Source organism: Euprymna scolopes, chromosome 23 (genome assembly GCF_053919585.1).
Source record: "Euprymna scolopes isolate OS-2025 chromosome 23, ASM5391958v1, whole genome shotgun sequence".
NCBI classification, from domain to species: Eukaryota; Metazoa; Mollusca; class Cephalopoda; order Sepiida; family Sepiolidae; genus Euprymna; species Euprymna scolopes.
Window position 1 is genome coordinate 89,389,275 of NC_136504.1, and position 26,500 is coordinate 89,415,774.

Here is a 26,500-nt window from a genome sequence, read left to right on the forward strand (position 1 = left end):
TTCCAAATCTCAGTACCTTGTATATAAAATTTCGAGTCTGTAGACTTAAAATTGACAGAGTTATTGCGTAGGGAAATGTACACACAGAGACACACAGACACTTTCACTTTTATAGATATACAGATAACCTTGTCTGTCTGCCTGAGGGACGGTTTCTACCGCACTACTCTGTTTACAAACTTTATATGAATCTAAATTGTTTTCAGCCAGTAACAATATTGCTTAGCGGTCGAAAAAAATATTGGAAGTTGACAGGTTTCAATCGGCAAAAAGTGCTTTTCTACGGATGCGCAAGTATACATTTAGAGACAAATGTATTTTTTAAATATTTTATAACATAAGGATATGGTGCAGATGGTAGCGCATAAGGCCTAAAAGTTAAATACATTGGTTTCGATTGTAGTTGATGGCACACAAGTAAGGTTAGTACTTTTAAAATCACTTATATATATTGAATAAAATATAATAATCGAGGAATTATTGGCTGTAAAATAACAAATACGAAATCTGAATTATAATATTAAAGAGTATTTTACAACCGGGCAACGCCGGTTGGCATGCTAGTATATATATATATATATATATATATATATACACACACTTATATATATATATATATATATATATATATACACACACTTATATATATATATATATATATATATATACACACACTTATATATATATATATATATATATATATATACACACACTTATATATATATATATATACACACACTTATATATATATATATACACACACTTATATATATATACACACACACTTATATATATATATATACACACACTTATATATATATATACACACACTTATATATATATGTATACACACACACTTATATATATATGTATATAAGTGTATATATATAAGTGTGTATATATACACTTATATATATACACTTATATACATATATATACATACACTTATATATATACACTTATATACATATATATACATACACTTATATATATATGCACAGTTATATATACACATATATATATGCATACACGTATATATATACAGTTATATATATATACACACTTATATATATACATTTATATATATACACTTATATATATATAAAATTATATATATAAACACTTATATATACACTTATATATGCACTTATATATATGTATATACACTTATATATATGTATATACACTTATATATACCCTTATATACACTTGTATTAGGACAGATAGAATTAATTCTTAAAAGAATGGTAATTTAGTATCATATTTATTTTTACGTTGCGGAGATTAAAATCAAGATACGTTACCAAACCTTATAATTTCAACATCTGTTCCAATTTAGATCGATAACGATTATTTGATTTGATTAAAAATAATGTGAAGCGTATTTTGCAGGGTTAGTAAGAAAAGTAAAATGCAGCTCATCTTGGTTAACTGATGTCTAATTACTATTAATCAAAAGTTAGCTGATTATATTCATATTATGCCACGTAATAATTAAAAACACGTTTAAAAATGAAGAATTTCACACCAACCGGATGTATTTGAATTTTAACGAAGGACTTTCATCCCATTACACCTTAGCATTATAAATTACCAGACCAAAGTATTTTTATCCCATATTACCAAAACTTATGAGTTTTGGTACACATGATATTTCTATACATAATATTTGTATTATTTGTATTTTCGGTCGCCCACATTGCGAATTGAACCTGACACCTTCAACCTTCCAAGTACTGAAATGAGACCTCCATACAACCAATGGTTGACGGTACAAATCCGCGTGAAGTAACTAAGGGGGTCCGTTCGAAATTCCGTCCAAATTCCCAAGTTCGACAGAAACATTCCCGATTTGGACAAGATACACCTGAGAAAGTTGAAAGTTACATCGACCGAAACGTTGTGAAGATTATTCTGAAGGCGAGAACAATAGTCTGATGAACCCATATAATAATCCTCATCTAAAAAATTAAGAAACGTAAGCCAGTTATTTTGTTAGGGAATTAATCTTGTATTTAGCAATAGAGAAACACGTAACTACTTGCCTATATATGTGTATATTTATCCATATTATATAGTCTTTGTTATTCTTTATGTAAATACAGCCATATCTTGCTACGATGTGCAGACAGTTTCGATCATAATTGATCTCATCAGGCAAGAAAAATTAAAAAGGGTTCACGACCATTTTTTATTTTAGGAGAGAAAATGTTCTATGCAATGACTGGCGTGAAGCAAGGTTAATTTTCTCATTATAATTTGCTCTCTTAGATTGAGCATTATAAACGACCTTTGTTAAAACTCAATTATTCTAAATTTTTTGATATCTTTTTAGCTTGATATATACACTTGTGCCCGATATTATTCATACCCCCCTTGAAAATTGAGTTTATTAGGTGTAACTTTTGTAAGAATTTATTGTTTACGTCCATATTGATACATATTCTTAATAAACCTCTTCTGATCATTTTCGTCATTTTAAAATCTCGGGATACTTGTAATAAAAGAAATATACAGCTATTTATAAAATCTGCAATGTTCAAAAATAATCATACCCCCTTATTTTTTCAGTATTAATCGAGTTTCTGACTGTTTGTTTTCTGTTTGATTCTTATTTTGAATGCTTTTATACAACCTTTGATTAATTTCATTTCGTTTTTTGCATTTTTCAGAAATTAAAATGATATCAACTGAAAACCAATAAAAGAATAACAATTATTAGAATGAGGAAGAAAAAAGAGCTTAGTAATGATCTTAGGACTAAAATTGTGAATTCACATAAGGATGGTTTAGGTTACAAGTCAATTTCCAAGAAATTTGAGGTCCCTACAGCAACAGTACAGAGCATCATCAAAAAATTCCAGAGCCACCACACAACAAACAACTTGATTGGTAGAGGAAGGAAAAGGAAACTGTCTGCTAGAGCCACCAGGAATATTGTAAGAAGTGTTAATGCAAATCCAACCACCACTAATAAGGACATTTTAGAAAATCTGGAGTCTTCTGGCATAAAAATATCAAGGCAAACATTGCAAAGGACTCTGCATGAAAATGGTCTGAAAGGAAGAAGACCAAGAAGGACTCCATTGCACACCGGAAAACACCTTGCAGCACGTCTAAAGTTTGCTAGGACCCATGTGAATTCTCCAGAGTCCGTTTTCTCAAGTATTTTGTGGACTGACGAAACAAAAATTGAATTGTTTGGCCATATGGATGCTTCTTACGTTTGAAGGAAGAAAGGAGAAGCTTACAACCCAAAGAACACCATTCCCACGGTGAAACATGGTGGTGGTAGCCTAATGTTTTGGGGCTCCTTTTCGGCTAGTGGTCCAGGTAGTTTGGTCAAGATAGATGGAACCATGAAGAAGGAGCAATATTTGGAGATACTCCAGAAAAACATTAGACAGGATGCAGAGAAGCTCCATTTAGGACCAAACTGGGTCCTTCAACAGGATAATGATCCAAAACATACTGCCAAAATAGTCAAGAAATGGTTTGAGGATAATCAAATTAATGTTTTGGAATGGCCTAGCCAGAGTCCCGACCTGAACCCTATCGAAAACCTCTGGCACATATTGAAAACTGAGGTTAAAAAGCGGAAACCTAGAAATTTGAGGGATTTGGAGAACTACTGCATTGAAGAATGGTCAAAAATCAGTGTTGATACTTGTAAAAACCTTGTTGATAAATATCCCAAACGGTTACAGGCAGTTATTAAGAATAAAGGGCATGCTATTGACTATTAGTAAGAGAGGTATGAATAATTTTGAACTAGTGCCATTATTGTTTTTCTTTGTATAATGTTTCAAACTTGCATAATTTATTTATTTGTTGAGTTTAAATTAAATGCTTATGCTTGATTTATTGTTTGAAATCTCTTTAATATTGTCTACCTTCTGGTTTGAGCAATATTCTTATAGAAATCTCAAAGATCCGAGGGGTATGAATAATATCGGGCACAAGTGTATATATATATATACATGTATATATATACATACAGATATATATACACATATATATATGCATATATATACATATATGTACACACAGATATATATATATATATATACATATATATATACATATATATATGCATATATAATATACATATATATACATATATATATGCATATATATATATATAATTACTTCATTTACTCACATAAAATCTAATATACGAAAGCATAGATTTATGCGTAAACTTTAAGTATTTACTTCAAAAGTGCTCAGTACGTAGGTAGAGCCAGTTAGTAATTTATAAAATATATATGGCGATTAAGCTACACTGAATATTCTGCGTTTCATCCACTATAGGATTCGTCATAAGCCTGACGAATCCTATAGTGGATGAAACGCAGAATATTCAGTGTAGCTTAATCGCCATATATATTTTATAAATTACTATATATATATATATATATATATATATATATATATATATACACACACACACACACACTTGTAGACAAATGTTCTCAATGTTATCACGAGGTTATTCCTGAAATAATAAAGATGTACTTATTATAAGGGGTAAAGTATTATTCTAGTTTATTAAGAGCGTAAATAGGCAAATGTAATTTCTCATACTTTAGAAAATTCTTATATTTTCTGAAAGTGTTATGAAAAGCGGAGTACATAATGTATATTTTACGAAGAAAACCTTTTATCTAATCAAAAAGTGAAACCAATAATTGAATAATAAAACATTTGGCTTTACCTATTAATTTGAAAAAAAAAAAAAACACTTCACGAAGTTGGAGATATTCTTGTAAAAATTCCTAGGAAAATAAAAATGTCGCATTAAAATGTCTGATAGAATCTGACCATGTAATAATGTCAAGGGAATAATGGTAATCAAGAACAACCCCATAAAGAAATTTACGTTCAAATATATAAATATCTGGTTAAGTTGGTTTATCTTGAAGAAATGTGTCCTATATAGCAATGTATAAAATACGTTAATTATGTTCCTATGAGGCAATACTGATGCAGAACTGACCAGCTTGATAAACAAGAAAATTGAATCCATTTACGCATGTAAACTAAGAAGATATAAATATAGCCAGTTTTTACTGCGTAATGATATACATATCCTTTAAAGTGCAGACGATTTCCTAAAAAGATTATCCAGTTTATTTTTGTAAATTCAAACACCTACTTACTTTCTAACTCTTGTGTTTATTCTACCTATATTTATTTCTACAAGATTTGTGACAATTATATTTTTTATAAAATTTACTATGCAAAATTAAATTAATTTAAACGCATTTCTTCCCGAGCTCCATCCAGCCATTGCGGCCACAGCCGAGATTGAACTCTGTACATGAACTTGCAGTGTAATACAAATCTTGTCAGTAGCTAAATACTTGACGCTTCGCCAGGGCTATCAAGGGTATTTTCATCGTAATGCCATCACTACCACGAATTAAGAGAGCCCCATCTACCCTCGAGCGAAGGATAGACCGCGCCAGTTTCTCAACCTGGTATTTTACCTCGCGATACATACAGCGTTTCGCCTTCCCAAATGGTCACCCACCTGGCACTGGCCAGGCTCAACGTTGCTTAATCGGTAATCTGGTGAGAATCGGTGTGTCAATGTGATTGTGCTGTATATCGAGCTAGTATATCCAAACATGTACCATAACCTTTTGTCCTGGATATGACCTTAAACAATATCCAGTCGTGAGGCCCCAGCTTGCGGGCTTTGGGGAGTGTGGAGCTACCCTTTAATTGCCATTAGTCCCAGGTCCACTCTAACCCGGAGTGGTAGTACCTGTTAGGGTCTCAACTATGGGTTAAATAGAAACCGACTTGAAAACAACAAATATATTCTATTAAAAAATCTTTCTTCCAAATCTTTGGATTTGGCATTAAATAACCCGAAAAGGGTTGATATGCCATAAAACAAAACCAACCAACCAACCATAACCTTTAGTCTCAACAATTACTAAGTGTGTTCTTTTCCATTATACGAGGGTTGTTCCAAAATAAAAGCCTGCTATTTTTTTACTAAAAAGGTTGAAGACCAATAAAAACGGTGGGTTATACCATTAAAACGAGCGGCCGTTTGTGCGCTAGAATTTATTTTCTACATACTCACTATCATTGTAAATACACTTATTCTAAGAATTCAATGACAATTACTGCTTCTGGCTCGCCCCCCCCCTAAGGCGGTGCTTATTTCGAGTCACACACGGTTAATATCTGCAACAGAGATATAAAACAGGAAGCATACTTTTGGAGCGTCCCTCGTACTATCAAGGTTATCCGACATTGCTCATGCAATTAAGAAATATATGCGAAATCTTGTGCGTTGGACTTGTACCTATAAAGTCCAACAAAAAACAAGTGCACGTTTCTAGAAGAGAAATTTATGCTTTTATGTAATTTCTCTGTTATATTACTACATGAGTTATGCAGAATATTGAGGACTATAGATTATAGAACAGACGTGTAATCCTCGGAGGCACTATAATAAACTAATAAATTAAAGAGTCCTCCAGAGCACTAATAAAGCAAACAAAACTTTCTCTCGTACCTTTTACATCTGTGTGCACGTTTTATATCAGCGAAACGAACAGCTAAGAAAAAGTATTGATATATGTGGGCCAAGATAACTTAGTAGAATTAAATCAAGTGGTCCACTAACATTGGCAGATTTTAACCATGTGGTTCAATAACTTTGGTATAATTGAATCATGAGGTCAACAACCCTAGTCTAAAACCTTATTGGAATTAAATCAGGTGGTATAATTCCCTTATTAGCATTAAGTGATACGGTCCAATGATCTTTTTAGAATTAATCAAGTGGTCCAATAACCTTTGTAGGATTAAATAATGTTGTCCAACAACGGGCGTAGAATTAAATCATATGGTTCAACGACTTTTGGTAGAATAAAATGAGGTGCTCCAACAAACTTTGTAGTATTTAATCAGGTGGTCCAATAATCATGGTAGAATTGAATCAGGTGGTTCAATAACCTTGGTAAAATTTAATCATGTAAGTCAAAAACCTTTATAGAATTAAATCAAGTGGTCCAATAAAAAAAAATTAATTAAATCAGGTATTCCGAGCTGATAGTCCACGTTAACTATTCACCCCATAACAGTATCCATAAGGTTGACAAGAAAGGTTTGACAGTTTTTAACTTTTAAATTCAGATGAACATATCTCGGCTCAAACGAAAATTTATTGCTCAAAATAAGCACTATCAGAATACACACACTTTTACCAATACAAAACAATATGCCAGTAACGTAAAAAATACTGCATTCTAGTGGCGATGGAGTCGCTGAAGGCGTTTTCAATATTGCTTAGTTTTCGAAGTATTTCTCAAGCAAAAAGTTGTTGGGATACTTAAAAAAAAATGGTAGTCAGTACGTGAAAGTTCTGAAGAATATGGCGGATGATGCAGTTTCGTAGCCCAATTCGGTCAACTTCTGCAGGGTATTTTCATAACATGCAGTCGAGCATTTTCGTGGAGGATAATTGGTCTTTTTCTATTGACTAATGCTGGGTGTTGTTGAAGTTTTTGATGCATTTCAGCCATTTGTTGTACTTCTTCACCGTAATGGTTTCGCCTGCATTTAAAAATGTAATAGATGAGACTGGTCGCTTACAATCAAACAGTTAGCGTGACCTTCTTTTGGGGCAACTATCGCTTTAGGTAGTGCCGTGTAGCTTTCTTGGTGTCTAACCACTGAACTGAGCATAATGGGTTGTTGGGAAGAACCCATTCTTCATCGCAAGTTAAAATCCGGTTGAGAAACGGGTCGTTCTTGTTGTGTAAAAGAAGGGAAGATGAAACTTCATTACGATGTTTTTTTTGGTTGTCGATCAATTCGTGAGGTGCCCATTTATCACGTTTCTTTTGTCTTTCTAATCTCTCTTAAGTGGTTGGAAATCGTCGTATACATTACGCCGAATTCAGAATCAAGTTCGCAAACAATTGTGCTTAGGTTGGCTTTGACTAACGTTGTTAATGGACCCTTGTTAATGTTCGATGACCGACCACTATGCTGATTATACGTCGATGACTCTTGTCGCCGCTACGGAATTACTTAAATCACCATTGTGCTGTGCATTTACTAGTAGTTCCTGGATCAAACGCTTCGTTGATGTAGCGAGTTGTTATAGACACTTTTCGGCCTAGCTTGTATTTAAATAAGTTATGCGAATTTGCTTTTTTATCTTTTATTCAGTGTTTTGAAAAGAAATATTTTTTTAACTATTGTAATTTTAATGGTAAGATAGTGTTAAAAACGTTCTTTAAAATGATATATAAAGTAAAGGTATTATGACGAAAACTTATTCTAAAATACATCATTTGAAATCCAAATTTTAAATTCCACAAGAACTTTCTTGTCAACATAATATGTGTGAACTTTAGATAGCACTTGTATAAAGACAAAGAAGTTAACAAAGGTATATAGAATTGTTTGGCAAATGAAAGAAAACGAATTAATACAAGTGTTTTCGTGGTAAATCAGTAAATCAGGATTAATATTTAGTTTCGAGTTTCTGATGTACTAGGATGGCTTTTAGATGTCTGGAAATGTTTTTTGTATTGTGCAGAGTTTTTAATTCTGCGTTCATTCAGTCATCGCCAGTCAGTATATGGTGGGGTTTTCTCTCTGTTGGAGTGTGTGAAGATTACTATTAATCCTCAACTAGACAAGTCACCCGGAAAGCGTTTTATATTGAACACCCAGCATGTTCAAATAGCAATAATCGAGAAAGTGTCAGAAAAGGTAACTGGTAACCTACTTCTATTCTTTAGTCGAGAATAAATACGATCTGCATTTTCGTAGACCTTTAGCAATTTTTTTTTTGCTATGATATAGTTATCATAATGATATAGATGCAATCTGGAAGGAATCCAAATAGACAGGTGGCTGTATCTTCCCCTGAAAATGTACGATCACCTTTTGCATTTACACCTAGACAAGTGTGCTGTTGGTTTTCTTTGTGTTGCCGTTATACAACAAGATAGAATCCGCCCATGTGAGGCGAAGTAGATTACTGACAATATGGTTTCTGTATTATTTCGATTATTCAGAATACTATTTTCATATTGAGTATCATTTCTACAACGTTTCGCCCGATGTAACCGCCAACCTTCATCAGGTGTATCTTGTCGAATACGAGTCTTTCTATCGTACTCGGGAATCATTCTGTCAAGAATATTTCAGTCGAGTTTTGGAATTTACACGAATTTTCTAGCAAAACCTTTATTTTATCCGCGAAAATAGCATACTTTTGTTCCGTCAGCCATGCCACAGTAAAGATCTTAAGAAAGTCAGAACTATATTTTTAGTATCGCCTGCACTCCAGAAATGTTTCAGCTAGAACTGAATTTACGTGATTCTTTATCCGTTACGCCACGAGTTTTTTTGCGTACAACTCTAGTATGAATTTTATAAGCGTATAATTTATTCTAGTTTTCAGATATATTATCTTACTGCTATTTCAATATGGAAAACTACTTTTTATAAAATATATAATCCTTGTCGATTCGTCCGTTTTCATAGTTAATCATCGCTTAAAAGCAAAATGGAACATTCCAAATATGTAAACAAAAACTTTGGTGTCGCTAAAAAGATAAAACCTAACAACATTCTGATTGGATGATTAAAACCATAGCAAGATATATTTTATCCAATCAGGATGGCTTACTAATGAAAGCTCAAGAAATGGCGGTTTTACCTGTTTGTTCAAAGGGGTTAAATTTCTATGTACGTATTAATATTTTTTTTTATTAAAAAAAAAAACTCAAATTGTTTATAAAAGGATTCTATTGTGTAAATTTAAAAGAAACGTAGATTCTTTTAAAAATTATTATTACCTTGTAAATAAAATTAAATGAGAAAAAATCATTTGTATGTTACTACGCTATTGTTTTTATAGTAATTACAAATTATTATTTTTTTATATGCATGTGCATATGTTAAGATTTTATGTATGATTGTTATTTAATTTTGGATAAGAGTTCTGACATTCTGTTCAATTTTTACGGTATCTTTTATATATTAAATTGCTAGGTGAAACTACAGATTAGTTAAAAAGAAAACACCGCCTAGATTTGAAAAAATGTCTGGCACTAACTAACAGGAATAACAGTTATAATACTTCATAATCTCCTAAATTAAATTGTTAGGTGAAAGTACAACATAGTTACAGAATACTCTTCCCTCCCCATGTTAAGGATGGCTTTCTAAATAACGAATTCAGTACGGTAACATTGATGCATAAGTACCATTTTTTTATTTCGAGATATTTATTTAAGTATCAAATTTGAATATTTTTTTAATTCGTAGTGCTGTAGTTTGTTTTTCATTTTTTGCCTATATCGTATAATAAAATTAAAACAAAAATCTTTATTTCGAATTATTTAAGTAAATTTGACTTGATTACTAAAGTAGAAAAACGTGAATAATACAACCAACCGTTTTTTTGTGTATGTGTGATAAGGTGTAAGGCAAATAATTCGCCGCGAATTGTTCGCAGAGAAGCCAACAAACAACTATACGAAAAAACATACATTTATTGACCGTGCTAAAATAATAACGGGTGCTAGTGCACTTACTGATCCAGGCTATTTTCTAAATCGTATTTCCAATTTTAATTAAAGTTTCTTTTTATTCAATTGTAAGGTTAAAGTATAGAGTAGTTACAAAATACCCTTCCCTCCCCATGTTAAGAATGGCTTTTTAAATGTTATTATTTCAGCACAGATCAAAAAGTGCACTAGTACCTAATAACGTTATTATTTAAAAGGACATTCTTACCATGGGGAGTGGATGGTGTTTTGTACCTATTCTGTACTGTAACTTTACAATTGAATAAAAAAAAAAACATCATTAAACTTGGAAATACGATTTTAAAAATAGTGCGGATCAGTAAGTGCATTAGCACTGAAAAAATATATAAAGAAATACATTTTACCGTAGTCAGTTAATTTTATACCAATCTGGCTCATTTGTTTTGGATTTTAAGTAGTTTTTGTTGCCCTTTATTTAATCTAAAAAATTCTGTTTTTCCGAGTGGATTTGAAAAAAATGGCGGCATTTTCTTAAGGAGAAGCAAATCTCGTTTTGAATATTGAGGGTTTTTTTTTTTTTTTTTTTTTACGAGAATACTAAGTGTAGTATAAACACCCGAACCTTCACATGTTCGGAAAGGCTTTAGGAAATGACACCACCAACCTTGAGAACCGTTCTTAACACAGGGAGTGTTTATAGTACGCTGGATACTCTCGTAAAAAAATACCAAAAGAATTTAAAACCAGAACTGCTTCTTCCAAAGAAGATGTCGCCATTTTTTTTTTTTCAAATCCGCTCGGAAAAACTGAATTTTTTAGATTAAATAAAGAGCAATAAAAACTACTTAAAAACCAAAACAAATGAGTCGGGTACAAAATTAACTTTTTTATTTAATATTTATTTCTTGTATACATATTTTGCGTATAGTTGTTAGCTAGTTTCTCTGCTAAATTATATGTGTGTGTGTGTGCTTGTGCACTTTTGCCACCTCGCGATTTTTAAAGAGCTTTTCAGGTTAAATTAAAGCTTTGACGATAACTTTTTTGGGTTTGTATTACTGTACACATAGATTCGAAAAAGTTGTCAAAAAACAAATATATAACAAATAAATGTTATCAAAGGCAAGATAAGTTACTTTTCTACCAAACGATATAATTTTCCTGTTTTTATTCAATGTAACATATTTATTCAGCTCGAAAAACATAGTGTTTACCGATGTATTCGAAAATTCAAGATGGCGTCTTACACCCTCTTTAACACCGTAAGTTTGGAAAAAGGTGTTATAAATAAAAAAAAACTATAAAAAAATACTATTAAAAACCCGCCGAATATATGTCAACCTGTCTCACGGTAACATATATTGAGCGAGTTTTTAACAGTATTTAAACCGGTTTTTTATTTATTACACCTTTTTCCAAACTTACCGTGTTAAAGAGAGAATCGACCGCCATCTTGAATTTTCCAATACATCGGTAAACACTGTATGCTTTTCGAGCTGAATAAACATGTTAAATTGAATAAAAACACGAAAATAATATCCAGTTTGGTAGAAAAGTAACTTATCTTGCCTTTGATAACATTTATTTGTTATATATTTGTTTTTTGACAACTTTTTCGAATCTGTGTACAGTAATACAAACCCACTTTTTTTTATTAACTTGTTAGGTGGAAGCACAATAGTTACAAAACACCTCTTGACTTTAATCATAGCCAGAAATTGATAGTTTAAATACTTTAAAATCTTCTACAAATGGCGAATGCCAACAATATATGATATGATATTGGTCAGAAGTTATTTTTCAAAATAAGCAATATAAACAAGATCTTTTAAATAAACTATTTATTTTAAACAATATAATTCGACCGTTTTATTATTTTGGATGAACAATATAACTTTTTTTTTTCTTTTTTTTTTTTTACATTTACACAATATAAATAAAACTATTTCCCTAAGGACCGATCATTAATCACATGTTTAGTTATAAACGGTTTAAATTAAAATTTAATTAAACACGTTTTGTTTATGTATTGAAAAAAAGAATGCAATTACTTAATTTTGTCTTATAATGGGTCACTCGAGCAAAAAGACGATTGTGGATCACGTATTTACCTTAGTGAAATAAAGTAAATAGACTTTCACATATTTATTTATTGGTACTCGTGCACTTATTGATCCGTGCTGAAATAATAACGTTATTTAAAAAGCCATTCTTAACATGGGGAAGCTGTTTTGTACCTATTCTGTACTTCAACCTTACAATTGAATGAAAAACATCATAAAACTTGAATTAAACTTGGAAATACGAGTTATAAAAATAGCGCGGTCAGTAAGTGCAGTAGCACCTTTTTATCAAATAATGACATGCACACAAACGCATTTGTGAACGATACTTGTTTTAAAACAATGTTTATATCTTTTAAAATTAAAAAAAGTTTAGGGTAAATTTTTATTTGACTTCTATCTTAACATATTTCTTTAAACTAACGACTTTTATAGGTTTTCGGATATGCTGAAAACGAACCTTAATTTAAATGTAGTTTTTCGGATATTAAGCATATTAAATACATGACTTATGTGTAAAGTTCTAGCTATAGTTGTACGCGTAAGCGCGCATATTTTTTCGTGTATAAGTATAGCCGTCACTTTTAACGTAAATTATATTGCTTAATATCTGGAAAACTACTTATTTGCGGAAAATTTAAATGCGATGTTCGTTTTCAGCATACTTGAAAATTGTAGACTTTATTATTTTAAAGGAAAATGTTGGAGAAACCAAGTAGAAACTTACCGTTTAAAATGATAAATTATTAAAAATAGCAACAAAAAATATATAAAGTTCTGTTTATACTTTAAATTAAAAATAAAAAGTTATACTGTTAAATAGCATAAAAATATATTCATAGTTAAAATTTTAAAATAATTCTGTATATATTGTTGGTCTCCGATTTATCGGGGAGGGACCTATGTTTTCAGTGGCGTCCGTTATTCCGGGTGATTGACACATAACCATCCATTAGTTTTTCCTGAAATTTTGCCACAGATTGTACCTATTTACTATGCCTCCCCACGGGACAGATTTAGACACCAGGGTCGTTTTTTAACGTGGAGAAACGGTACAAAAATAAAAATTGTCTCAGTCGTGAAGGATTTCTCCTCCACCGAAAGAGAACAAGAAATAGAAGTGCAGCATTTGAAGAACAGATACTACACTTTGATCTTGACCAAAAGGCCAAGGATTAGCTTTTGATTGTATTTAATTAAGTAGATGTGCACAGTAAAAAAAAAATGCAAAAATTCCCGTTGCATCCCCAGGGGATCAAAAGATGTCCTAAAATGGCAAAAATTGACACATTTTGCTCCATAGCGTTTGATCCAGTCATTGGATTTTCTTGAAACGTGGCCAACATGTGGAGCCAATTGTTCTTAATATAAATTCAGTATGGGTGACCCTGGCAAAATTCTGGTTCGCATCCGTCTGTGACTTTTAGGGCTAAAAAAAAAAAAAAAAAAAAAAAAAACACGCCTTTTTTGGAGCTCTTTTTTCATATTACTCAAAAACTTGATATGTATGTCTATATAGTGGTTTTCCATGGTGCTGAATTCAAATATACATGTCTTAGGGTGTAAAACTGCACCGTTTGTCTATTTTCAGTAGGATTCGGCGTTCCCAGGGGCTCAAAAAGGGCCAAAAATGTCCCCAAATTACCAAAAATGACACTTTTTACTCCATAACATTTGCTCCATGCATTAGATTTTTCTGAAACTTGGCGAAAATGTGAAGGGAAGTTGGCCCTTCAGACTTCTCACATTCATCATTTCTTCACTATTTTTTGTGGTGTCATCAAACATGCAGCACCATAGGGGGGACCACACACCGCGGCTTGTTTACGATAAATAAAGTGTTTATTCTTAAAAAAAAATAAAAAGCTGTAAGTTCTGTTTATTTAAAACTGTTAACTTGCCGATGCCATTGTTTACATATTGTTGGCATGGTAACATAACGGTGATGAGTAAATGTTTCATGTGATAGACGGATCGAGAGTATTTTGCCACCTAATCTCCAGTCTAATGAATAAAAATTAAAATCCTTTATTTATTGGGCGAAGGTTTATGAACTTAACCCCCACTTCTAAATTCCACAATTTACTTTTTTCATGTTAATTTCATCGATTACAAACTTAACTTTCAGATTAAAAAGTAAAATTTATTACTTTTATCGTTGGGGATCGATTTTCAATTATAACGTTCTCTTAAATTGAACACGTACTTTGTGACCACCGAGAAAAATATTGCGACTCGATTAGATTAACGTGAAAAAATAAAAATGTAAATTGTAGAATTTACAGGAAGGGTCAATTTCCTAAACGATCGCTATTTTTTGTGTGACCTTAAAAACGAACGCGTAATAAATATTTCCTTCCAATGTTTTTTTTTTTTTAAAGTTTAACTCATTTCAAACTGATGTAAATTATAACATGTCATGTCGAAATTAGTATACATTCCAACGTATTTCAAATGAAAACGATTACCTTATTGTTTGCTTACATTATGGGTCCTGGACATGACCTAAAACTATATCCGATGGTGAGGCCCCACCTTGCGGACTTTGGGGAGTATGGAGCCACCCTTTAATTGCCATTGCTCCCAGGTTCACTCTGACCCGGAGTGGTAGTACCTGTTAGGGTCCCAACTATGGGTTAAATAGAATCTGACGTAAAAAAAAAATATACTCCATTAAAAATCGTTCCTCAAAATAACTAGATTCGGCATTAAATAACCTGAAAAAGGTTGATATGCCGTAAAACAAAAACAACCAACCAACCAACTTACATTATGCCAAATAGCAAACAATAAGGCAATTAGGGTTCTTCTTCCAATTTTCGGATTTTTTAATCACGTCCAAACGCATTTGATTTAATCACGTCCAAACGCATTTGATTTAATCACGTCCAAACGCATTTGATTTAATCACGTCCAAACGCATTTGATTTAATCACGTCCAAACGCATTTGATTTAATCACGTCCAAACGCATTTTATTTAATCCTGTCCAAACGCATTTTATTTAATCACGTCCAAACGCATTTGATTTCCTTTTAGTGGATTGATAGTTGCTATTTCTTCTTATGGGTTAAGGGCAAAATAGATTCCTTGATTGATATAGTAAAAAACGTTAATGATTCTGTGCTACGAAACGGATACTGTCAAGAATTGCAAATGTCAACTGAATTAAAGAAATAAATTATCAGATGCTAAACATCGTGAAACTTGAAATATAAGCTTTTGTCACATGTATAAACTTTGAGAGTCCCCACTTATCAAAGCCCGGAAGCAACTCAAGGATAATGATGAAGTGTTAGGTAGATGGTAAGAAAAGATTAGTCACAGCGGAACTTGAATAGAACTAAGTTATCTAAATGGTGTTTTTATTTTCATATATTGACTTATTGTATGAAATTCTACTGGCGGGGCCTGTGGAAATTCCACCGCGGACACAATTCATATGTAATATATTGATGTTGCCATTCTCTAGATGTCAAGCGTACATGGGGGCGGTCTGATATTATTGTAGCCCTTTTGTTAAAACTGCAAAAGTAGTTATCCAAGCTAGCAGAGACGGCCGGCATTGCCCGGTTGTAAAGTACGCTTAAATAAGATATTTTAATTCTTGCAGATTTCGTATATATTATAGAGTTAATGTTCTATCGATTTTTTATATATTATAAAGTTGCAATTTTAAAAATAATAAAATATATCCATATGACTTGCGCGCATCTGCTTTAATCGAAATCAAAACCTCTGAGAAATATATATATATATATATATATATATATATATATATATGATTATTTATAAAAACAGATTACTGGAGTGCCAGCAGCTATAATCGAAACCGAAACGCCAGCTTATGAAGAATTCTTGGTAAAATAACTTATAAAAAAAAATGACTTTGCATCAGCTATAATCGAAATCGAAACCACGGCTTCTAAATAATTTATGTTAAAATTATTTATTACAAGAAATGGAAGGCTATAACAATTAAACGACAGTCGCGCTGATGTAATGGTGACACACAAAATAACACACACGATATCTTATTTCTGTAGAGATAGTTTGGCTACATAGTAGGTCATGTTTTAATCGTAACAGTAATCAGAATATCTAAAATAACGCAAATAATAAATCATCTAAAAAAAATTCTGAAACTGTATATTTTCTGTTGCTCAGTCGAAATAAAATCTGTTCGACTTTTGCGCACTATCTAGACACGTTTGTTATTATCTGAGCCGTTGTCAGAGTGATAATATAGCAGCAGTCCAGGATGACTTTAAAGATCTTATTAAGAACAAATCCGAAATTTTCTTACATATTTTGGCACATCACATTAAGATGTTGATTTTTCTGACTACTGTTCTTATCTTGGATAGTATTCTCGCACTGTTTCGGCCGGTGTAATCTTTGGCCTTCTAAGGATTAATCCTCTCGAACTTGTGGATTTTTTTATCGAATTCCGGATTGAACCGTTTATTTAATTTATGACATAATATCCGTTTTCTATCAGCCATTCCCAATTAGAAGTGCTAACTATTATGATAAGCTTTACTCATGGATATTCAAATAACGCGGAAAAAATTAGGTTCGCACTAATTACGTAATTTCATAAACTTCGTCAACAAATTTTTTTCATTTATAAATTATCGTGTCTGATGACCTAACTAAAAAACACAACTTTTATTTAAAGCGGCGTATTTATTTTTGAATTTATTGTAGGAGTTAAGGGCGTCTGCTTCCTTATTTGCTTAATATATAGCATAATCACGTTGGCACACCGGTTTCCGTTGGATCGCCGAAGTTAAGCAACGTTGAACTTGGTCGGTATTAAATGGGTGACTATTTGTGGCTTCCAGGTGCTATATGTGCTCTCCGCTTATTCAGGCATTGTTTCCAGTCGTCTTGGACTTCTCCTTGCCACTGAACTCAAGCTGCGGTGTGGTTGGTTGTGATTGCGCAACCCTTGCCTCGCAATTACATGCGCAGCTTCCCCTACAGGAGCATCCTTTGTCTTTCAAGACTAAACGGAGTCATCTATTTTCTTTATCACTTCCCTTACAATTTAACCTATTTTGATGATGACCACAGATGCATTCTCTGCAACTTCATTATTTTGTAAGACAGGTGCATGTTCGACAAATTGTTTCTATTTAGAGCACAATTGAATCATGATACTTGACTTTTGCATTTAAGCTTTAATTTAACACATTATATAAAATAATTAGATTTCTGCAGTGCAATGCAGACTACAATATATTGTAAACTAAGTCACTGTAAACAAGCATGCGAAGATTCCTACCAGTTGGTCCCTGATTAGAGCAGGCAATCAATCAATTTGATTTTGACATGGGCGGTATCAATTTTGATAACTGTAAGGTATTAGAAGTGTGGTATATTCGTTGTTACTTATTTAATCCAGGACAACTTAGGGTATTTCTCCTTGTCCTTTATATAACTAAACCCGATTTGTCTTTCTGTAGTAAGATTTTCTGATTTGGAAAAAAAAAAAAAAAAAAAAAAAAAAACGCCTACAGTAAAAACAATAGGGGTTTGGTCTTTAAGTACTTGCTTACCTAGCCATACTGAAATGCTAGCCTACAGATCATTGCAGAAAGCAGCAAGCCGATTGAATAAAACCTAACAATATTTAAATACCTATTTGATACGTTTTAAGTAAAAAACACGTATTACAAAATAAACAGATATTTAACAACAAAAAAATTAAATACTGAGTATGGAGTGTAATATCGAAATATATTTTTGAATTTCTAACAAAAATAAATGTTTATTTTCGTAAGATTGCGTTGTTTTGGCTTCAAACGTATTTAATACGTATTTTATCTTATTCAAACTCCATCAACGCTTCTATTAAGGAACACACGCCCTTAACATAACAATATGAGCCTAGAATAATAGTTAATGGATAGAAAAAATAACGTATTCTATTCAATTTATGAACCGATTGTGGTATCGGTCACGTGACCGTCGGTCTTACACATTTTTTTGGTATCCTGCAATAAATTATATTTTAATTTAATGACGAACCTTGCAGGGTCGCATTTGCAAAGAGCTTTCCATTCAAACGAAACAGCACTTTTTTGGCATCATAGCAGAGGAATCTTACTCTATTGTATACACCACACCTCAGTAGTAAAAACATCGTCACTTATTCATACTTTTAAGGGTTTGCTTGGATTAATTTATGGAAGGTACAGAAGTAAAGAAATGGGTATACTATTTTTCAATGAAAAACGAATAAAACGATTTTATTTTTTTTCTGGGGAACAAACTGGATTTGAACTGGCAATATCCAAAATTTCAGTCCGTGTTATTGTTCATCTTTTTCTCTAAGCGGCATTTGCCCCGGATCGATTAAAATTCACAGCATCTCGCACGAAAGCTGACAAAGCCCGGCAATCTATCGCCAACGCTGACACTATCAACTGCCAGACACTGTTCCAGCGGCGAACACCGTAGAATATCGGACCCAGAATCGGTACGTTATATCTTGCTTAACCGTTGTGAGCCACGTTTTAAGCGGGCCGCCGCATCGCTTCTTGCAGTCTCATGGGGAACCGGATCGATGGCTTCTCTGATGAGATCACATCGTTGACAGCAGAGGGCGTGACCAGCTCAGCTAAGACATCGCGTGATCATTTCTGTGTGCATAGCATCCTGCGTGTGCCCTGGCAACGCCTCTTGCCGAACGCGTGGGTCCGAGCGCGGTATCTATCTCCTCCCTGGAACGGCTTCTTCTCACGAGACGTAGTCCGTGTTCGATAACCATTTAGCGACCATCATCAATTGACACGTGACCGTGGTTGCAGGCTGACTTTCTGCATGAAAAGCACATATTTGTGAGAATGATACAGAAATAGAAAATAAAACTTAATTGATTACGTTATCCTAATATCGGTCTCATTCGATGAAGAAATAAATTGTAAATAGTGAATACGAACAAATAATACAATTCGAAAGATAGATAATCGTTTGTATTAAGGAAGTTGTATCTAGATCTACAATTATATAAATGCAACTCTGAGACCGTTCCTTATAAACTCCGAAACGACTGAACAGATTTTCTTTAAAATTTACAGAACTTTAGTGTATAAGTCTACAAATGATATTAGTTATTTTTTTCTCAGAATACCCCCGAAAATTACTGATAATCGATACAGTAATTTTAATTTATCTACCATCGGTAAGACCATTTTTCCATATCGTCGCTTTAAACTAATGATAGAACAACGGGCTGTGCAAATTATACAGTTCGTAAGTTGATAGCATTTTATATATTTTTTTTATTTTTGCATGACGTGGTCTATAGGTTCAAACTTCGCATGTAGTTTCTTTTTTATAAGCTGCAAAGAATTTTATAAGACTTAAAAATCTACGTTTTTTTTTTTTTTTTTTTGCATGGCGTGGTCTGTAGTTTCAAACCCCGCACGTAAATTTCTTAATGTTTTTTTCCTCGTTAACTAGAAATAAGTTTATATAAAATAATTTTATAAAAGAAACAGTAGGTTCTTTAGAGTGGAATGTAGAATAACATACATTTTGGACTAAGTTACTGCATGGAGGCATGTGAAGCTTCCTCCGGTGTGATTTTACGGATTTCATTGAAAATAAAAAAATAAAAAAATAGGAATGTGAAATATTCGTTGATCATCATCCAATCCCGGGCAACGGCCGGTCTCCTTGCTAATTTTTCATATTAACGTAAATTTACTCATTATCAGCATTTAGAAGTGATCTAACGTTCAGGGTTTATTTCTATCTATAGTGTTTTGTATACCATTTTCTTTGTATCTATAGTGTTTTGTATACCATTTTCTTTGTATCTATAGTGTTTTGTATAAAATTTTCTTTGTATCTATAGTGTTTTGTATAACATTTCTTTGTATCTATAGTGTTTTGCATACCATTTTCTTTGTATCTATAGTGTTTTGTATACCATTTTCTTTGTATCTATAGTGTTTTGTATACCATTTTCTTTGTATCTATAGTGTTTTGTATACCATTTTCTTTGTATCTATAGTGTTTTGTATACCATTTTCTTTGTATCTATAGTGTTTTGTATACCATTTTCTTTGTATCTATAGTGTTTTGTATACCATTTTCTTTGTATCTATAGTGTTTTGTATACCATTTTCTTTGTATCTATAGTGTTTTGTATACCATTTTCTTTGTATCTATAGTGTTTTGTATACCATTTTCTTTGTATCTATAGTGTTTTGTATACCATTTTCTTTGTATCTATAGTGTTTTGTATACCATTTTCTTTGTATCTATAGTGTTTTGTATACCATTTTCTTTGTATCTATAGTGTTTTGTATACCATTTTCTTTGTATCTATAGTGTTTTGTATACCATTTTCTTTGTATCTATAGTGTTTTGTATACCATTTTCTTTGTATCTATAGTGTTTTGTATACCATTTTCTTTGTATCTATAGTGTTTTGTATAACATTTTCAGAATATTAAATTACGAAAAACCTAATTTATTTGCTTTTACAGACATAAACACCGGAAGTGATAATTATCCGCTTCCACAAATTAAAGAGTTCTTAAATCAGTTTTGTCTTGATTAATAACTAACGAAAATGGGTTAATTTAATTAGCTTTTGTGGCGATTCACACATTAATATTTTGGAAAACAGATTATTTTCCATGTTATATATAATTGTTTGATGTTATATATTTGATATCACATGCGTGGTATTCATACAATTTTAAAACTCTACAGACCGCCCGGTCTCCTTTGCTTTCATCTTGTCTAACAAAAAAACTTGTTGTCTATCAAACCAGTATGTATTTATTAAAATTCACACTCCTTTCCACAGTTCAACCATTGTAAGAACAAAGAAACAGCAACCTTTGCTTAACTTGTAGAGATAGTTTTTATCATAAAGCTATGTTTTGTTAGGTTTTGGTTTCAGTTCTAGCCGATGGCACGCAAATCATTTGTTTTACTTTTGAAATCATAACTATATATTGGATACAATAAAACATGAAATTATTGACTCTATAATAACAAATACGAAATCTGTGTAAATTAAAATATCATATTTAAGCGTATTTCATGACCAGGCAACGCCAGGTGCCTTCGCTAGTTTTATCTGAAACTTCTAACAGGAGCATATAGATATCTGCAAAATATAAACAATAGTACCAAATTTATTTAAGTAGCCACTAAATTGTGACCATTCAAACATTGTTGGAAATTTGAAAATTTACCATCTTGTGTGCTATCGGTTCGTAAACCTATTTTCATAGTGTACTTAAAAATTCAGGTTTGAGCACGTGTAAAATCCTTGTATTACATCATCTTTAATTTAGAAACAATGTTTTACGTTTTGCTTTCGATTCTAGGTAATGACATTCAAATCATATTTATTTTACCTTTGAAACAATAACTATATATTTGGCACAATATAACATGAAATAATTGATTCTATAATAACACATATGAAATCTGCGTTAATTAGAATATTATATTTAAGCGTATTTTATGACCGGGAATCGACGCGCACCCCTGTCAGTAATATATGAAGATATAAATAGATATGTGTGTGTTTCTGACAATATAAGTTTGTTTGTGATTAAATAAAAAATGTATGCACTCATATTTAACTCGATGTCAGAAACTCTAGAAAAAAAACTACTTTTAATTGGTAGTGGAATTGGTTAGTAAGTAGACGATACTAAGACTAAGCATTTTTTTTTCTTTTAAACAACTACAAAAAGTTTTTCTCAACCAATGCCATGACAACACCCTACCAGAGAGTCTACCTTTCAAACTCCTTAACCTTACATTCACGGCCAATATGAATCGGAACAAATTCATTGGGTAAATTGCTAAGGCTATTGCGAAGACGGTGGGTTCATTCTAGCGCATTAGAAAATACTCGCACCATAAAGCACCCTGTGTCTTTACAAAGGCATACTTCGTTCATCCAGGAAGTATTGTCACCTGCGCTGGAGCATTTACAACTAGTTTCTCACGCAGGACAAAAACTGAGGCTTACGTTTGATAAGTTCGCACTATCGGTCAAGCTCCAACCCCTGTTCCATCGCTGCAATATCGCAAACCTGTACTTGTTTTACACGTACTTTAATGGAATGTGCTCTGATGAACTCACAACACTTGTGTCCCCATGATGTAATACTATCGACTAACAACAAGCAGTAAAATCCTAGCAATTCTTTTGATAAAGACTCTAGATTCTAGAAAAGCCTAAACATTAGAATTACTCCCTCTCCCCGTTTTCTGTTTTTCGTTTTTTATTTACTTGTGGTTTTGTTGGTTCCGTAATACTTATTAAATGATAGAATCCCTTTTTTTTAATATAATATAACGTAAATAAAGACAAATAAATTTTATTTTTGAACGGTTACTTTATAATTCACATGGAAAAAGTAAAACTAACACAAAGGACAAAAATGTAACTAGTATAAATAACATTAATAAAAAATATAATATCTATAAGTTCTCTAATATCAACCCCATCCCAACACCATTACCACACCACTGCCTTCTCCCTCTTTCCCCCAAAAATAGTAGTCAAGGAGGAAGGAAAGACTGAGAGGAGAGCACTGACCAGGTCTCCGCTGGATAAGTGCAAAGAGAACTGGGATCTTGGGGAGGCTTATAGCAACCCGAATTCGAGTGAAGACCCATAGCCGCTGCCAACAAGAAAACAATGGAAAGCAGCTGTTGCGGTAATGAAAATTTATTTGCAAATACTATCGAAAGAGATGAAGAGTACGGGGAATCTGGGGAGACTTGTTTTCACTTAGCTTTCAGGGAACACCACATATCGGTTTCAAGGAGAGATCTTTGATGACTTGCATGAAGCTCCTTGTGAGCCAATAATAATAGCAAAAAAACATTAATAGAAATAAAAATACAAATACTAATAATGAACAAGATACATGCAACTGTAGATCCCGCACATTCTGCCCACTTGAAAATATGTCTAACCAGGCCACAATATTTTCCAATGAGAACCCGAATAACAAGAATTATTATGTAGGTATGACTTCCTTAGATTTCAAAATCCGATATAATTAAAGTAGGTAACCTTACAACAACAAACGGATATCTATCCTTCCCATATAAAAACACACCAAGGGAAGGTGTGAACCTGAGGTCAACTGTACCTTTCTCCTGTAAGTGCCCGTCTATTGGCTGATTAGGATGGGCACGGTTGCAACTAAGAAGCTGATTGGCTAACTAGAAAAGTCAATAGCATGCGCGTGTATAAAAACGCACGATAACAACTTTTCGCATAAGCCTGACGAATTCTCACGAGAATGAAACGCAGAATAATCTATGTAGCTTAATTGCCATATATGTGTGTGTGTGTGTGTGTGTGTGTGTAACTATTTTGTAAAAATGCAAACGAATTGTTTATTAGTATGACTTAAGATATATATATATATATTGCATAATGGTTCATTTATATTCATCGATATGCTATATAGAACTAAATCGCGTTTGCTAAACCCCACCATTGAGACGTCCATCTGGCCGACCACTTAAGACATACTAGATCAAGATAAAAAAAAAACGCGTAGGCAATTATCTGTTATTTTCTCCGTTATTACCTGACATGCAGGAAAACTATATTTCAACCATTCGAAAAAAACTAACAAAACAACTAGTATAAAAAAAAAGAAAATTAACCTATAAAAAGGCCACGTGATTGCAACGTTTTCTTGCTAATGTCTGAAGGCTCTTTCATCAGCGCTGACGACATGGATTCGCTTGCTGCTACGTATTAAATGGAGCGTGTGCGAGAATCTCCATCAGATGATCGAGAAGATAAAAATTTGTATGGTTAGAAAAAAGACATTTTCTTGATGGATTGAATAATACTCAATGTAGCATGGATCATTTTTTGCTTAACGGTTACAATTTATCTGGAGTCAATCAATGTCCGATATAATCAAATAGAGGATGCATGATATATATATATATATATATATATAGAGAGAGAGAGAGAGAGTGAGATTCCAGAAAGGATGAAACACTAGTGTCTGTAGGTATTTAATTATTATAGTACAAAAATAATTATGACAGCCCCTTTAAAAAATTCATTTCTCATAGTTGAGCACTTTCAGTTGAATTAAAGTCGGTCAACTTAGCTCTTATGCATAGATCATCGTATAACGATTAGATCACTCTCTGACTGACGTAAATGAACATTTAAAAAAAAATGTTTAAATTCGACGTTGCTTCACGCGGTTAATGGTAGCCGAATGGATTAGGTCTTCGCTAACCGAGCCAGAGATGTCTCGCGATGCGGGGTTCGAATCGTTCGAGTGGTATTAATCGTGACACTCTGCACTGAAGATTCCCGAAAGGATGAAAGCTAATGTCTGTAGGTATTTAATTAATATAGAAAAAAAATAATTATATATATATTCGACAATAACGCTGTTTTATTTTAATCGTTTTCCCACTTTTTTTTCTCCCCGTAAATTGAATAAAACGCAATTTTAATCGCTTTTTCATTCTTTGTTTTAAAAATAACCTCGATACACCTTTGAGAAGCGAGGGTCGAAACCGGTCAGCTGGCTCCCCATTTTTCTTTCTTTCATCTCCTGTTCCTCCCTTTTTCCCCCTTTTTGGAGAGAAGATTAAAGGAATATATATATATATATATATATATATATATATATATATATACTAGCAAAAGTACCGGTCGTAAACTGGGCTCAAAAACACCCTACAGAAAATGGACGCTGATTTATGAAAGTATGATAGGTTATAAAAAGGAAGGGTTGTAAAGAGATAGCTTCGAATTTAGGGGTATCAAAACCAAAGCAAAATATGTTGAAAGTAAAAATAAAATAGATAAACCCAATAATTTATTATACCATACTTGTTCACACTGAAACACTTACCACAATATTCTGTGGATCTATATTAAAAAACCTTGTTAAACTTTGTGACATATTTCCATTCTATGGAGGTCACGCGAACAAACACCCCATAATTTTATTATACCATATTTCTTCAAACTGAAACATAATTATCAAAGTATACTTACACAGATAGATATGAAAAGTCTTTATTAAAGTCTATGCCCATTTCAATTATATGAAGGCCAGGCGCGAACGCAAACCCTAATTTTATTATACCATCCCCATGTAAGTTAAGAGTACTTTGATAAGTATGTTTTATGTACATCTATATCAAAAACACTTGTAAACGTTTTTTTAATTTTTAAATTTATTTCCATACATTGTGGACAAGGCGCTAACGCAGACCCCACAATTTTAATGAACCACCGTTCTGCCAGATCAAACATACCCATTACTGTGTCTCATTACATCTTCTATCATTATATGCGATCAGTTTTTTAAAATAGTCAATCAAATAGAAGCCTATTCGTTAGCAGACATACACACACAGACATTTAGCTTTATATATATATATATATATATATATATATAAAGCGAGATATGACACTGATAGAATGCAGATGAAAAATCCTGATAGATATTACTTGAAGTAATATTTCACGGGCGGTCCTAGCCAAAAAGGAAAGGACCCTATCCAAAAAGAAATATATATATATATATATATATATATATATATATATATATATATATATACAGGGTGACTAAAAAAACGGGACCAAAATCTAATTAAGACCCGTTTCTTAGTGTTTTGTACGATCGAAATAAAACTTTAGTCATAACTAGTTTGTAATATTCAAAACATCACATCAAAATACTATTCTTTGGCTTTTTTTGCTTCGTTCTACAGCATATGTTTTAGATGGCCTCCATTTAGCTTTTGTTTTCTTTTTGGGGGGGTCACCCTGTATGTGTGTGTATATATATATATATATATATATATATATATATATATATATATATATATATATATATAA

General features: G+C 32.4%; 1 protein-coding gene across 4 annotated transcripts in view; it reads left to right on the plus strand.

Moving 5' to 3' along the window:
- The window catches only part of LOC145246048 (atrial natriuretic peptide receptor 1-like), a 1,646,502-nt gene that overhangs the window by 339,598 nt on the left and 1,280,404 nt on the right, over positions 1-26,500 (plus strand). The window contains exon 1 of one of the 4 annotated variants that reach the window (XM_080107892.1): positions 9,649-9,735. The exons of the other annotated variants lie outside the window; for them this stretch is intronic. The gene's annotated coding sequence lies outside the window, so the exon portion shown is untranslated. Of the gene's footprint in view, positions 1-9,648; positions 9,736-26,500 lie in introns of those variants that run through there. 4 annotated transcript variants of the gene reach the window in all.